Here is a 14212-nt window from a genome sequence, read left to right on the forward strand (position 1 = left end):
TCACCCACCCTGTCCCAACACAAACCCCGGTAGCAGCCACACCTCACACATCTTCGCTGCACTTTCTCACTTTGCTTGCAAGATTGTGGGCCCTGCCTAGTCTCCCTCTGATAAAAGGCGGGATCTGTCGGCACCCTAAAGCCTTACTGCAAACCGCGTGTGGAACACACCAAGTCCTCTTGGTGTTTGCCTGGGATGAAAAAAAAACTGTTTATGCGAAAACTAAGTGGTGGAGAATGAGCAACTCTAGGCTTTCGAATTGCGTGTTACTAATTTGAACCCCTGACCCACTCTCCCCGTCAGCCCCGGCTTGGCTCGGGAGCGGGTCTGGCAACAGCGGCAGCTTCTCCCCTGCAGGCTCCGGATCCGGGAGGTGTGGATCCGCCCTCCATCTATTGGATGGCTCCCAGGCCAATTGTTAGAAAGAGGCATATGTTCATCTCGGCTTCTGGAGTGTCTCCGGAGCAGTTGCTCAACAGCCAGCCCCCTCCCCCATCCGGACCATTGAAGGGCAGAAAAAGGAGCGCCCTCCACCACATTTCTCTGTGCCCACATGCCAGAAAGGGTCTCTCGCCTGGTGACTTCCTGTCATCTCCACTGCTCACCTCCTGGGGAGCAGGAAAGAGAGGGGCTTCAAGCACTCAGCTTTGGAGCACAAAAGCCACCCCTTTCCTTTTTGGGGAGATGGGAGAGGAGGTTAGTTGCAGAGGCTGAGAGGGAGCAAAGGAAACATTTGCATTTCTCGGCAAAAATGCTCTGATCCCTGACTTCCCCGTTGGCTCCAGCAGAGCTCAGAGCTCTCCGCTGAACTCTTATCTCCAACTTGGCAACTAGACCGCGAGCTTGCGAAGCGAGGAGAGGACAGGGATGGTCACCTACCGAGAACCTCTGTGCGCCAGCACTGGGCCTGGCATGTTCCTCATCCATCATCTCATTTAATTCCCAGGACAGCCCTTTGAGGTAGGGTTTACCAAAGGTGAAACAGAGCCTCGGGGAATTGCCCAAGTTCACATAGCCACGTGGCTGAGTGTTTGAATCTGGGTCAGGCTGGCTGCAAAGTTTCTACCCTCAGCCCTAATCCCTGCTGCCTAGGAGCGTAAGGAGGCTGTCTAGAGTGCAGGTTCAGGGGTCAGTCGGCCTGGGTTTAAATTCCTACTTTGCTGTTTGTTAGCGGCGAAGTCTTAGGCCAATGGCTTGATGCTTTGGGCTTCAGTTTTCCCATCTGTTAAATGGAGATAACAATGGTACCTACTCTGTGGGGGTTGCTTAGCCTGGTTGGTGCCCGCAGTGTAGTAAATAGCCAGTAAATGCTGTTACTGGGCCTTCTGATTATTTTCCTTTCACCTCCCGTCCCTACCTCAGCTCACACACTTCAGGTTCAGTAATACTTGCTGACTGATTAATTTTAAAACCAGACTGACAGGGGATGAAGGAGGTCTATAAACTCAGGGAGGAGAGGGAGAGAGAAAAATGCAGATTTCTTAAAATCCCACCCTCCAGAACCAAGGACTGCCTGAGCCATGTGATAGGAGTAAAGTTGGGACCAAAAAAAGGTGACCACTTTTTACAGGTCAGCCTATAAACTTACAGAGTGGTCTCCAGAAACATATGCTTAATATGTGTGTAGAAAAAACTTTAAAAACACAAGTTTTTATTCAAGAATATTTACAGCAGAATTGTTGATAATAGTGAAAAATGAAAAGGAACCTAAGTGTCTATGGTAAGGGAGTGTCCCTTAGTACCTTGACACACACACACACACACAAAATCCTGATTTTGAAACTCTTATTCATAGGAAAATATTCATAACAAAATATGAAATAAAAATGCTGAGTACAAAGTTGCATAAATATGATGCCAAGCTGCAAAGGGCACAAAGGGGACAAAATTAAATACTCACTATGGTTCCAATCATGTATGAATATGTACAGAAAGCAACAGTCTGGAAAATACCAAAATGATAACAGTGTCAGGAGAGTGGTAGGATTATGAGTGACTTTTTTCTCTTTTCCCCATATTATGCAACATTATTGTTATAAATAAATATAAGTTTATAGTTAATAAACTCCATAAACATTATGTTCCCACTTTTGTTAAAATATATGTGCATAGAAAAAAATATCCATAATCCCACTACTCAATTATAATCACTGTTAACAATTTTTGGTGTTAACAGTAATTATAATTGAGTAGTGGGATTATGGACAATATTTTTATTTTGCTTTTCTTTATTTTTCTGCAATATGATTATATTACTTTCTTACAATTAAAGCAGATTCATAATTTGAAAAGTACATAATCAGAGGGATCCCACTTGAGTTAAGAGTATGAATGTAAGTTGAAAAAAATGAGAAGGAAGTATACTAAAATATTAACAGTTTTTATGTTAGGTGGTAAGGAATTATGGGTAATTTCTTCTCTCTTTTCTGTAATCTGCTTTTATTATTTTTACAATTAAAATAAAATGTACCTAAAAATAACATGCAATATGATCCTACTTTTGTTACAAATGAATATGTATATAGAAAAAAATAATAAACTACTCCAAAATGTGGTAGTGTCTGGGTGGTAAGGTTATGAGTGATTTTTGTTTTCTCCTTCATACATGATTTCCTATTCCAAATTTTCTACAGTCATCTTGTATTAATTTTTAATTGTGAAAAAAAGTATAAAGTACTTCAGTACTGAAGTTTTTATGGAAAAAAGGGCATGTCTGGAATTTGCTTTAAAACATTCCAGTTGAAGGTGGGGGGAAAGTGGATGGGGGATATAGATTAAATAAGATGATAATTGTTGAAGATGGCTTCATTATAATGTGTTTTTGTTTGTTTGTTTGTTTTGAGACAGGGTCTCACTCTGGCACCCAGGCTGGAGTGTAGTGGTGCTATCTTGGCTCACTGCCACCTCTGCCTCCTGGGCTCAAACGATTTTCCCACCTTTGCCTCCAGAGTAGCTGGGACTACATGCGCGTGCCACCATGCCCAGCTAATTTTTTGTGTTTTTGCATTTTTTGGTATTTATTTTGTAGAGATGGGGTTTCGTGATGTTGCCCAGATCTGTCTGCTTCGGCCGCCCAAAGTGCTGGGATTACAAGTGTGAGCCACCGCGCTAACCTATAATGTGTTCTTTACTCACGTACATGTTTTTTAATTTCCATAATAAATTTTTTACAACTATTTTTCACATACATATTCTCTTTTAATCTTATGCTACTCTTGTGGGGTCAGTTATCTCTATTTTATAGAAAATTGAGATTCAAAGAGGCGAAGTCACTGGACCTGTCACACAACTGGGAGGTGAGACTGGGTCTCCATACTCCAGTTCCAATTCTAAGAGCCCAGGGCTCTTGTACATATCCCAGTTGCTGCTGCTCTTTAAAATAATTAAAAATAATTAACACTTTGTTTATAAATGTAATTGTTCACTGCACAGAATTTGCAGATAACAGAAAAGCACTAGGAGGGAAACATAATAATCAACCCAACTGCATCCTAGTTAACCCTCAGCTGTCTGGCCGTGCAAACTTCATCTCAGTTGCCTCTTACTCCAGAGGTATTGTGTGCTGCAAATTCTTCTCAGCAAGAGTGGCTAGTGTTTCCTGATGGGCTATTGAATGAAGCTGCAACTCTTTGGGGCCCCTGTCACCTGTGGGTTCCCTGGAGACGGTGGGTCCTAACTGCCCTCCCTCCCCCTTCCACCCCCGTTATTTCCCAGTGTCCCCTTTAGATACTTCAGCCAGCACCACAGTTTTAGGGGAAGTCCTGGTGTCCCTTTTCCTCTTGCTCCATGTGAAGACTCTGCCCAGAAGCCCCCTTAGGATCCTGTGAGTCTGCAGCCACTGTGAGTATGCCTGTGCCTCCATTTCCCCATCTGGAAGATGCTAGTGAGAATAGCAGATGGGTCAGCCTCTGCCAGGGAGTGATGAGCTAACGTCTGTAGTGCTTTCCAGCCCCTCGGAGCAAGGTGCTGGAGCCTTCCCGGCTCTGCGCCTGCCCCTGCCAGCCTGAGTGAGCGCCTGGGCCTGGCCACTCCGCTGGAGGGAGCGGCCGAATTCCTCTGACCCAGGCCAGCAGGCTTGGACAGGCACTCACTTTTGCTTCTGTGTTTAAAAGAAAAAAAAAAAAGGAAGAAGAAGAAAACAAGAGAAGACAAGATGAACTGAAGAAGCAGGGGAACAAGATCAGTTACTAGGTGAATGGGCCTGGAGAAACAGAAAATTGAGAAGAGAGCAGAGCGATCACAGGGCATCCTTGGGCACCCCAATCAGCTTCGTAGATTCTAGCCCTGGTTTCCTGTTTACACATGGGGTGGGGGAAGTTTGGAAAGCGCCAAGACTTGGGTCTAGTTGAATTGATTCCCTACTTGATTTCCTGTTATTTATGCATAATGGGAAAACCGCAAATACACAAACAGCTCAGGCCACCCCGTCTCTTGAATCCTTAGGGGCCATCTTCACCGCTCTGCCCACTCCAGCCTTCAGGGATGTCATTCCAGTGTATGCCCCTTCTCTGTGCCCCCTTCTGGCATTCAACTTCATAAGGACCCTAGCCAGTCAAGGCTATCATCCCCATTTTAGGGAGAAGGGCATCGAGGCACAGTGAGGGGAAACAAGCCTAAGATGACACAAAGGGTTAAGTGGCAGAGCTGGGATTCACAGCCAGGTCTGACTCACTCCTGAGGCCAAACATCCCCTACTAGGCTACCCTGTTATCGGTACCCCCCTGTTATCAGCGTCTATGCTTTTCTTTCTTCTAGAATGGATGGTTCACCACATCCATTGCAGTAAATAGTCAACACGTATGGCCAGAATGGATGCGTGGCCCAGATCTAGGGAGAGCTTTTGAGGGAGAAGCCCAGTTAGGGGCTGGGGCAGCAATCTCCAGGGATGAGGTGCAGGTGGGAGAGGACAGCAGCAAAGATAACTCTGAAAACTTTACCCAGGGAGAAGTCCGGAGTTCAAAGGCAGGGAGGGAGAGAGGTGCTGGTGGGGAGGAGAAAGAGAAGCAGCAGGCAGGCCCGGCCCTGGGCTGTTCGGGTGTCAGCAGTGAGGCTGGAGGCCTCGGGAAGGTGTGAGGCTTTGTGGGGGAAGAGAAACTCTGCTTTAAGCATGTTTAGTTTAAGCTGTTGGCAGAACATCCAAGTGGAAATAGCTCACACACAGCCAGGAATATAGGACTGGAAAGAAAGTGAGGTTGTGTCAAAAAGAGCAATCGGCAGGATGACTTTCAGCCAAACCGTTGGGGAACTTTCCCCTGCCTCTCTCCATGGCACAGAGAGGGGCTTTCTCCTCGAGGGGCCTGGGGGACACTGGCTTTTCCCTGCAGCCATCCCTCTCCCCTCTCCAGTCCCTCCAGCTCAGCACAATCAGGGACACGTGCTTCAAATCTCTAAAGGGCAGCGTGAGAGGATCTCAGTCCATAAATTTCCCCATGCCAGGGAGTGACAGGGGCCTCATCTCACGTTGCTAAATACATTTGGCTAGGCCTCAAGCATGCCAGGCCTTCCCTGGTTTCACTTTAGCTTCTAGAACACAGGCCTTTGGGGTCTTGTTTGCTCTCCTTTTTTGGCCACACGCCATTGTCAGGCCAGCACAGTGTCTCCCAGCTTACTTTATCCTTAAAAAGGTGAGGCCACTTTAGTCTGGCCCTGCTCCCTGCAACAGGAGGCTGAAACTGCTCCCTTGGCCTAAGACCTGAGAGATTTTACAGCCCTTTGCCCTGAATCTCATCTCCACGCTACCAGCATCTCCCTGGACTCCCCTTTCTCGGGGCCCAGCCCTCCTAGCCTCCCAATCCCATCTCAGCTGAGGCCTCACACTTCCATTCATCCGTGGATCCCACTTTGCCCCTTAGTCAGAGTCTCCACTGTCATGGAGAAGTCTCCCAGCTTGGACCACTGGCCCCTATTGCTTCTCTTGGCCCTTAACTTTGGGGCTGGGGGGCTGGCCCAGACAAACATGGCTGAGTGAACGTGGTTAGGAGTCATTTCGCATGCACAAACTGTGGGACTGGAAATATTTCCATGGATCCCCACAGCCACAGAGACTTGTCCCGCTGAGGACAAGATCAGTGTTGGAGATGGATTGAGGATCTGGGGTATCTCAGGGGATCAAGGTGCAGACTCTGCTGCCAGGCAAGCAGAGAGGACCACAGGCCTGGTTATACAAGGTAACACTTTCCTGCCTAGAGGCAGGGAGAGTGCCTCAGCTAGCACATACAGTCTGCTTGTACTAATTACAAAAAGGCGCCTCCTCTGGGAGGAGCAATTAGAACCAGGTGCTGCTTCCTCTGGGCTTTGCGCAACTCTCACCCCTGGGCTCATGGCTTTGCAAGAGGAACACAAGCTGAATTTCAGGGCACAACCTGCACAAACAGACTTTGAGGCCTTGCAAAGAGATGAGTCTGGGTCACCACATGGCTTGCTTAGATTCCTGCAGTGGCCCGGCACCCCTGAGTATACCACCTCAAGGGAGTATTCTTTCTACTAGCTCTAAATAATAACATCAGTGGGAATGGTCACTGAACATTTATTAAGTGACAGACCCTCTCTGTTCTTAGTGCTCTGTGCTTATTCTCTCATTAAATCCCCCAACAACCTCAGGTGTTAGGTCAGTACTATTATTTCCTCATCCGTATTTTACTGATAGGGAAATTGAGGCACAGAGATATTAGGCAGCTTGACAAGGTTATACACCTTGTATGTTTTGGGCCGAGAATCTTAACCAGGCTGACTGGCCCCAGAGCCTCTGCTGGTGACCACTGGGCCTCACTGTCCCCTAAGTAGCACCCGTTGCCAGTATGGACCTGCCCCTTATAGTTCATAAAGGCCTTTCCCATCCATGAGTAAAGTCAATTCTCACACAGCGTCCTCACTCCTTGGAATGTTGTCTCTGTTACTATCAGGTCTTCCCTGATGACTTTTTCTTTTTGGTGTGTGGTGACGGAGTCTCGCTCTGTCACCCAGGCTGGAGTGCAGTGGCGCCATCTCTGCTCACTGCAACTCCGCCTCCTGGGTTCAAGCAATTCTCCTGCTCTGTCTCCCGAGTAGCTGGTATCACAGGTGCGCACCACCGTGCCCAGCTAATTTTTTGTATTTTTAGTAGAGATGGGGTTTCACCATATTGGCCTGACTGGTCTTGAACTCCTGACCTCAAGTGATCCACCCACCTTGGCCTCCCAAAGTGTTAGGATTACAGGCATGAGCCACAGCACCCGGCTCCTGATCACATCTTATAGATGAAGGAAGGATGCTTGGAGAGGTGAGATGGCCTTGCTGAGGTCAGACAGCTAGCAAGTGAGGATGCTGCCATTTTAATCCGTTCTTCCGGGTTCAGTCTTTCTTTCCCCAGTGACTGTGTACCCCATCTCCTTGCCCTCAGGTTCTCACCTTTCCTCAAAAATGAATGTCAGAGCTGGTAGGGACTGGAGAGATGACCTTATCCGAACTTGTCACTCACTGTTACAGAATAGAAAGTTAGTGCTGTATTGATACCTGGATGGACTGGAGTCAGGGTAAAAACGACAGACCTGAGCAGAAAGAAATGTATTCAATGCAGAGAGAAAGGAGAACCAATCAGAGGGAGAGAAAGATAACAATGGGGGGGCATGGGGGTGGTGGAGGAAAAGAATACGCAGAAGCCTGGGAAGAAAACAAGGTAAGGAAAAGAAATCAAATGAGAAAGAAAAAGGCCCAAAGTGGGGTGAAGGCATAAGTGACCAGCCATCTGGAAGCAGCACTGAGCTCGGCGGGGGCGTGTGTTTGTGAAGCAGGGGAGCTGGACCGACAGGTGCGAGGGCCCAGCTGCAGCCAGCCAGGAGCTGTCCAGGCCTAGCGCCCAACAGGAAAGAAGGCATGGCCCCCGCAAGAGACTTCTCAAGGGAGATTTTGGCTGCAGGAATATGGGGAGGAAACTGCCCTCTTCTAGAGGCAGAGTAGACCCTCAGCAGGTCCAAGGTGGGGAGGCTTGCCTCTGAAGAGCTCCTGGGGTTCCAGGCGAGGAAGGTTCCCATGGCCTTTCTTTGCACTTGCATTTTTTTTTTTTTAAGTCTCTCCCAAGTGTGACCTTTGGAGTCTGGAATATGGATGATGCTCTGCTGTGTTTGTGTCTCAGGCTGCCTCGTCCTGGCCTTGAATGGTCCGAGGGGATTAGTAAATGCCAATTCGTGCTACCAACAGCTGAAACCCAACAGGAATAGGTAGGGAGGGGGAAAGGGCTGCCAGACCCAACTGGCCACTCTCCCTCTCAGCTCCAGCTGTGGCCTAGTCTGATAGTGAGAGCACAGGGCTCCACCATCAAACTGACCCTGGTTCAAGTCCTGAGGCTGCCACTTCCTAGCTTTGTCTTTGGGCAAGTGACTTTGGCTCTTTGGGCCTCAGTTTCCTTACATGTCAGGGGAAAATAAGAATGCCTACGTCATGAGGTTGTGCCAGGGTTGAATGACATAACGTCTATGGCTATAAACTCTCAAGTGCTGTACACATGTAAGTAATTACTCTTCCCTGACTCCTCTTCCCTGCTGCTTGGGGGATGGAGTCAGCCTTTCAATCTGAGTCCAGTTCCAAGCCTGACTTCACCTCTTTGGCCCTGTTTTCCTCATTGTCACATATGACTATGTGGGAAGTCAGGCCTCCCTGACCCACCGGGGTGGGCTCAGGGCTGGCTGTTCTTCCCACACCGTTTTTCATTCAGGCCACAAATGTGAGCTGAGCCCCTACATGGCCCTTCTTCAGTCACCAAGGCCTCAGAGGGACCAAGGCACCACCTAAACCCTCAAGGAGTTCCCAATATAGTGTGGGAGATAGAAAAGCAGACCTTAAAATGAAGTGCGAGACAGGAGGTGACATCTGAGCTGAAGATCAGCATTCCCCAGGTATTGGGGACAGCATGGACAAAGGTGCTGATGGGAGCTAGGAAACAGCACAGGATGGGATCCGTGAAGTTGCAGGAGCCAAACTTGGATGCCACATTAAGAAATTCAGCCTTTATATTGTGGTCACTTAAGGTGATGTGGGCAGATAAGCATGGAGCCTGGTACAGTCGGTTACTCAGTAAAGCATGCTCATTGCCTCGACTTTCTCTCTCCATCTTCCATCCCCACCAGTGAGCAAGCGAGCCAGCCGTAGGCTTCCTGGAGGGCTCCCAGGTCTCTGCCCTGAACATGGCCCCATAAGGGCTCTTGATCCCCCTGTTTCCCTGCACATTTTCCCAAACTCAGTAAATGGCACCTCTGTTCACCCAGTTTCTCAGAACCCAAAACCTTGCTTTCATCTTTTTCTTTCTCTCTCCCCCTAGATATAACTGATGTGAGCAAATTCTGTTGGCTGTTTCTGAAATACAGCCAGAGGCCAGGTGCAGTGGCTCACTTCAGTAATCCTAATACTTAGGGAGGCTGAGGCAGGAGGATTGCTCAAGGCCAGGAGTTGGAGACCAGCCTGGGCAATGTAGCAAGACCCGGGCTGTAAAAAATAAAAATAAAAGAATCAGCAAGGCACAGTGGCTCTTGCCTGTAGTCTTAGCTACTCAAGAGGCCGAGGAAAAAGAAACACTTGAGCCCAAGATTTCAAGGTTACGGTGAGCCATGATCACACCACTGCACGCCAGTCTCGGTGACAGAGCGAGACTCTGTCTCTAAAAAAATTTTTTTAAATGCAGCCAAAATCCAAACCACTCCTCACCACTTCCATAGCCACCACCCTGGCCTGAGTCACTCTCATCTCTTCCCTGTAGCCACCCTCTGACCAGTCCCTTTGCTCTCTAGCCTCTGGCCCCTGTTCTTCGCACAGCAGCCAGAAGGGTCCTGTCCCCTCTGCTCAGGAGTGTCGAATGGCTCTCCATCCCATGCAGGGTAAAAGCCAAAGTTCTTACAGTGGCCCACGTCACCTGATCCTTCCTGCTTCTCTACACTCATTTCCTCCTACTCTACCCTCGTTCCCTCAGCTTCATGCACATCGGTCTCGCCATTTCTTGGATATGACAAGGCAGTTCCTGTCTCATGCTCTTTGCATTTGCTGTTCCCTCTGCCTGGGACACTCTTTCCCTGATGGCCACCTGGCTAGCCATTCAGGTTTTTGCTCACTGTCACCTTCTCAAATGGGCCTTCCCTGGGCACCCTTTGTAACATAGCCCTGTCCCACTCAACTTTTATCTTGTTTGATTTTCTCCAAAGTACTTACCACTGCTTGCCATATTGTATTTATTCTCTGTCTCTCCAACTAGAGTGAACACTCCATGAGAGCAGAGATTTTGTTTTTTGAGACAGGGTCTCGCTCCATCACCCAGGCTGGAGGGCAGTGGTGTGATGCCCTCGGCTCACCATGGCCTCTACCTCCTCGGCACAAGCATTCTCCCACCTCAGCCTCTCGAGTAGCTGGGACTACAAGCACGTACCACCGTACCTGGCTAATATCTTTTAAATTTTATTGTAGAGATGGGTCTTGCTATGTTGCCCAGGCTGGTCTTGAATTCCTGGGCTCAAACAATTCTCCCGCGTCAGTCTCCCAAAGTGCTGGGATTATAGGCATGAGCTACTATACCCTCTATCCTTTTAAGCCTCTGGTAACCCCAGGACCGTGCTATGGGGCTAACTGGTGGGCACCTTTGGAGGAAGCATTCCAGTCTGGCAGGAAAGCTGCAGAGTAGTGAGTTGTGCCCACCAGCCTGGGAGTGGAGTGGCCCAGAGAGGATGGCTACAGTGTGGAGGGGAGGAAGGGCAGATGAAAAGTGCTGGATACAGGGCATTAGTAGGCCTAAGAAATGGCAGTACCCGTCCACTGTCCCCACCAGTCTACAACTGTGATTTTGTGGTTTCTCTTCAGCCTGCCTCCTTTCATATACACATATGCACATTAGTACCACTCCCCAGCTCACCCCTCATTCCCACTCTTATTCTGCCTTTATCTTCACTTTCAGCTTGTGCAAACCCATGCCCTCCATCCTGCCCATAGTGTGGTTCCCAACAGGGAATTTTTTGTTGTGGTTGTTTTGTTTATGAGATGGAGTCTTGCACTGTCGCTCAAGCTGGAGTGCAATGGTGTGATCTTGGCTCACTGTAGCCTCTGCCTCCCGGGTTAAAGCAATTCTCCTGCCTCAGCCTCCTGAGTAGCTGGGATTACAGGCATGTGCCACCATGCCCGGCTAATTTTTTGTATTTTTAGTAGAGACAGGGTTTCACTGTGTTGGCCAGGTTGGTCTCGAACTCCTGACCTCATGATCCGCCCGCCTCGGCCTCCCAAAGTGCTGGGATTACAGGCCTGAGCCACCGCGCCCAGCCCCAGCAGGGAATTTCAAAAGGCATTTAGGTAGCTTTTGGGGGAAGATACATTAGGATTGCACTGTATGTCTAGAGTTAGCCTGAGCCCCTGGGAAAATTAGGATGGGCTCATAGTCACTGCTATTCCCTTTAATTCCTCCCAGCATTTACTGAGGTCCTACTACATGTCTATCATGAGTGCTGGACCTGAAGAGATGGGAAAGATCAATGAGTGTTGTCAAAGAGTCAGGTAACTAATAACTTACTATTAAGCATCTAAAACATGCCCATCTCACTAATAAAACAAAATAAATGAAAATTCAAACAAGGAGATATTTTTACTTTTTAGGTGGGAAAAGATGAAGTTGTAGGGAGGGTGTGGGGGCAGCCATATTCACACAGCTTTAGTGGGGCTGTGAATTGGGACAACACTTCTGGGAATCAAAACCCATCATCTCTTTTGTTGGTTTAGGTTACATGCCCTTTGATCCAGCAGTTTCACTTCTACAAATTTATCATGAGGAAATAATGCAACAAATGTGCAAGGGTATAGGCAAGAGGATCTTCACTGCAATTTTTTTTGAGGTGAATCGCACACAATGGAAAATTAACAGTTTTACCCAGTACAAAGAAAAGATAAATGTTTGAGGTGATAGCTGTTCCAGTTCCCCTAATTTGATCGTTACACATTATAGACAGGTGTCAAAATATCACACATACCTCCAAAATATGTATGACTTTTTTATATCAATTAAAACATAAAAAAGTAAATTAACCATTTTGAAGTGAAAATTCAGTGGCATTTGGTACATTCACAATGTTGTGTAATCACCACTGCTATCTGGTTCCAAAACATTTTCATTACTCCAAAACAAAACCTGTACCCTTTAAGCAGTCACTCCCAATTTTCCCCTCTGCCCAGGCCCTGGTAACAGCCAATCTGCTCTCTGTCTTTATGAATTTGCTTATTCCGGGGGTTTCATGTAAATAGAACTGTACAATACGTGACCTTTTATGCCTGGCTTCTTTCACTTAGCATAATGTTTCTAAGTACTGTATCAAGTATCAGTGCTTCATTCCCTTTTAAGGCTGAATAATATCCCCTTGTACGCATATGTCACAATTGGTTTATCCATTCATCCATTGATGGGCATTTATTAGAATATTGTGGCATTTATTTCACTACCTTTGGGCTATTGTGAATAGTGCTGCGATGAACATTCATATACAAATATTTCTTTGCATACCTGTTTTTAATTCTTTTGGATATATAGCTAGGAGAGTAATTGCTGGGTCATATGGTAATTCCATGTTTCACTTGTTGAGCAGCCACCAAACTGTTTCCCACTGCGGCTGCACCATTTTACATTCCCACACCAAGGTACAAGGATTCCAGTTTTTGTACATGCTCATCAACACTTGTTATTTTCTGTCTTTGATTATAGTGATCCAAATAGGTATAAACTGACAAGTGATTGCGGTTTTGATTTGCAGTTCCCAAATGACTAAATGATGTTGAGCATCTTTTCATGTGCTTGTTGCCCATTTGAATATCTTCTTTGCAGAAATGTCTAATCAAGTTCTTTGCCTTTTTTTTTTTTTTTTTTTTTTGAGACAGTGTCTTACTCTGTTGCCCAGGCTGGATGGCAGTGGCGTGATCATGGCTCAGTGCAGCCTCGACCTCCTGGGCTCAAGTGATCCTCCTGCCTCAGCCTCCTAAGTAGCTGGGACTACAGACGCAGGCCACCAAGCCTGGCTAATTTTTTTTTTTTTTTTTTTTTTTTTTTGTAGAGACAGGGTCTCGCTGTGTTGATCAGGCTGATCTTGAAATCCTGGGCTCAAGAGATCCTCCTGCCTTGGCCTCCAGAAGTGCTGGCCTCTTTCACTTTCTTGATAATGTTTGCTGCAGCAAAAAAGTTTTTAACTTTGATGAAGTCTAATTTATCTATTTTTTTTCTTTTTTTTGAGACAGAGTCTCACTCTGTTGCCCAGGCTGGAGTGCAGTGGCTCAATCTCGGCTCACTACTCAATCTCTGCTTCCCAGGTTCAAGCGATTCTCCTGACTCAGCCTCCTGAGTAGCTGGAATTACAGGCGTGCACTACCACACCTGGCTATTTTTTTTGTATTTTTAGTAGAGACGGAGGTCTCACCAGGTTGGACAGGCTGGTCTCAAACTCCTGACCTCTGGTGATCTGCCCACCTCAGCCACCAAAAGTGCTGGGATTACAGGCGTGAGCCACTTCACCCGGCAGTCTAATTTATCTGTTTCTCCTTTTGTTGCTCGTGCTTTTGGTGTCATAGCTAAGAATACATTACCAAATCCAAGGTCATGATCTACTCCTATGTTTTCTTCTAAGCATTTCATAGTTTTATCTAATACATTTAGGTCTTTGATCCATTTTGAACTCATTTTTTGTATAGTATGAGATAGAGTTTCAACTTCATTCTTTTTTTTTTTTTTTCCAAGATGGAGTCTAGCTCTGTTGCCCAGGCTGGAGTGCAGTGGTACGATCTTGGCTCACTGCAACCTCCACCTCCCAGATTCAAGTGATTGTCCTGCCTCAGCCTCCTGAGTAGCTGGGATTACAGGTGCACGCCACCATGCCCAGCTAACTTCATTCTTTTGCATGTTGAAATCCAGTTGTCTCAGCACCATTTGTTGAAGAGACTTCTTTTTCCCCATTGAATGGACTTGGCATCTCTGTCCAAAATCAATTGACCATAGGTGTATTTCTGTACTTTCAATTCTGTTCCATTGTACCTATATGTCTGTACTTATGCCAGTAACACACTGTTTTGATTACTATAGCTTTGTGGTAAGTTTTGAAATAGGGAATCATGAGTCCTCCTCCAACTTTGTTCTTTTTTGAGATGATTTTGCTATTTGGGGTCTCTTGAAACTCCATATGAATTTCAGGATGGATTTTTCTATGTCTGCAAAAAAGTCTTTGGGATTTTCATA

This window comes from Macaca fascicularis, chromosome X, assembly GCF_037993035.2.
Source record: "Macaca fascicularis isolate 582-1 chromosome X, T2T-MFA8v1.1".
NCBI lineage: Eukaryota > Metazoa > Chordata > Mammalia > Primates > Cercopithecidae > Macaca > Macaca fascicularis.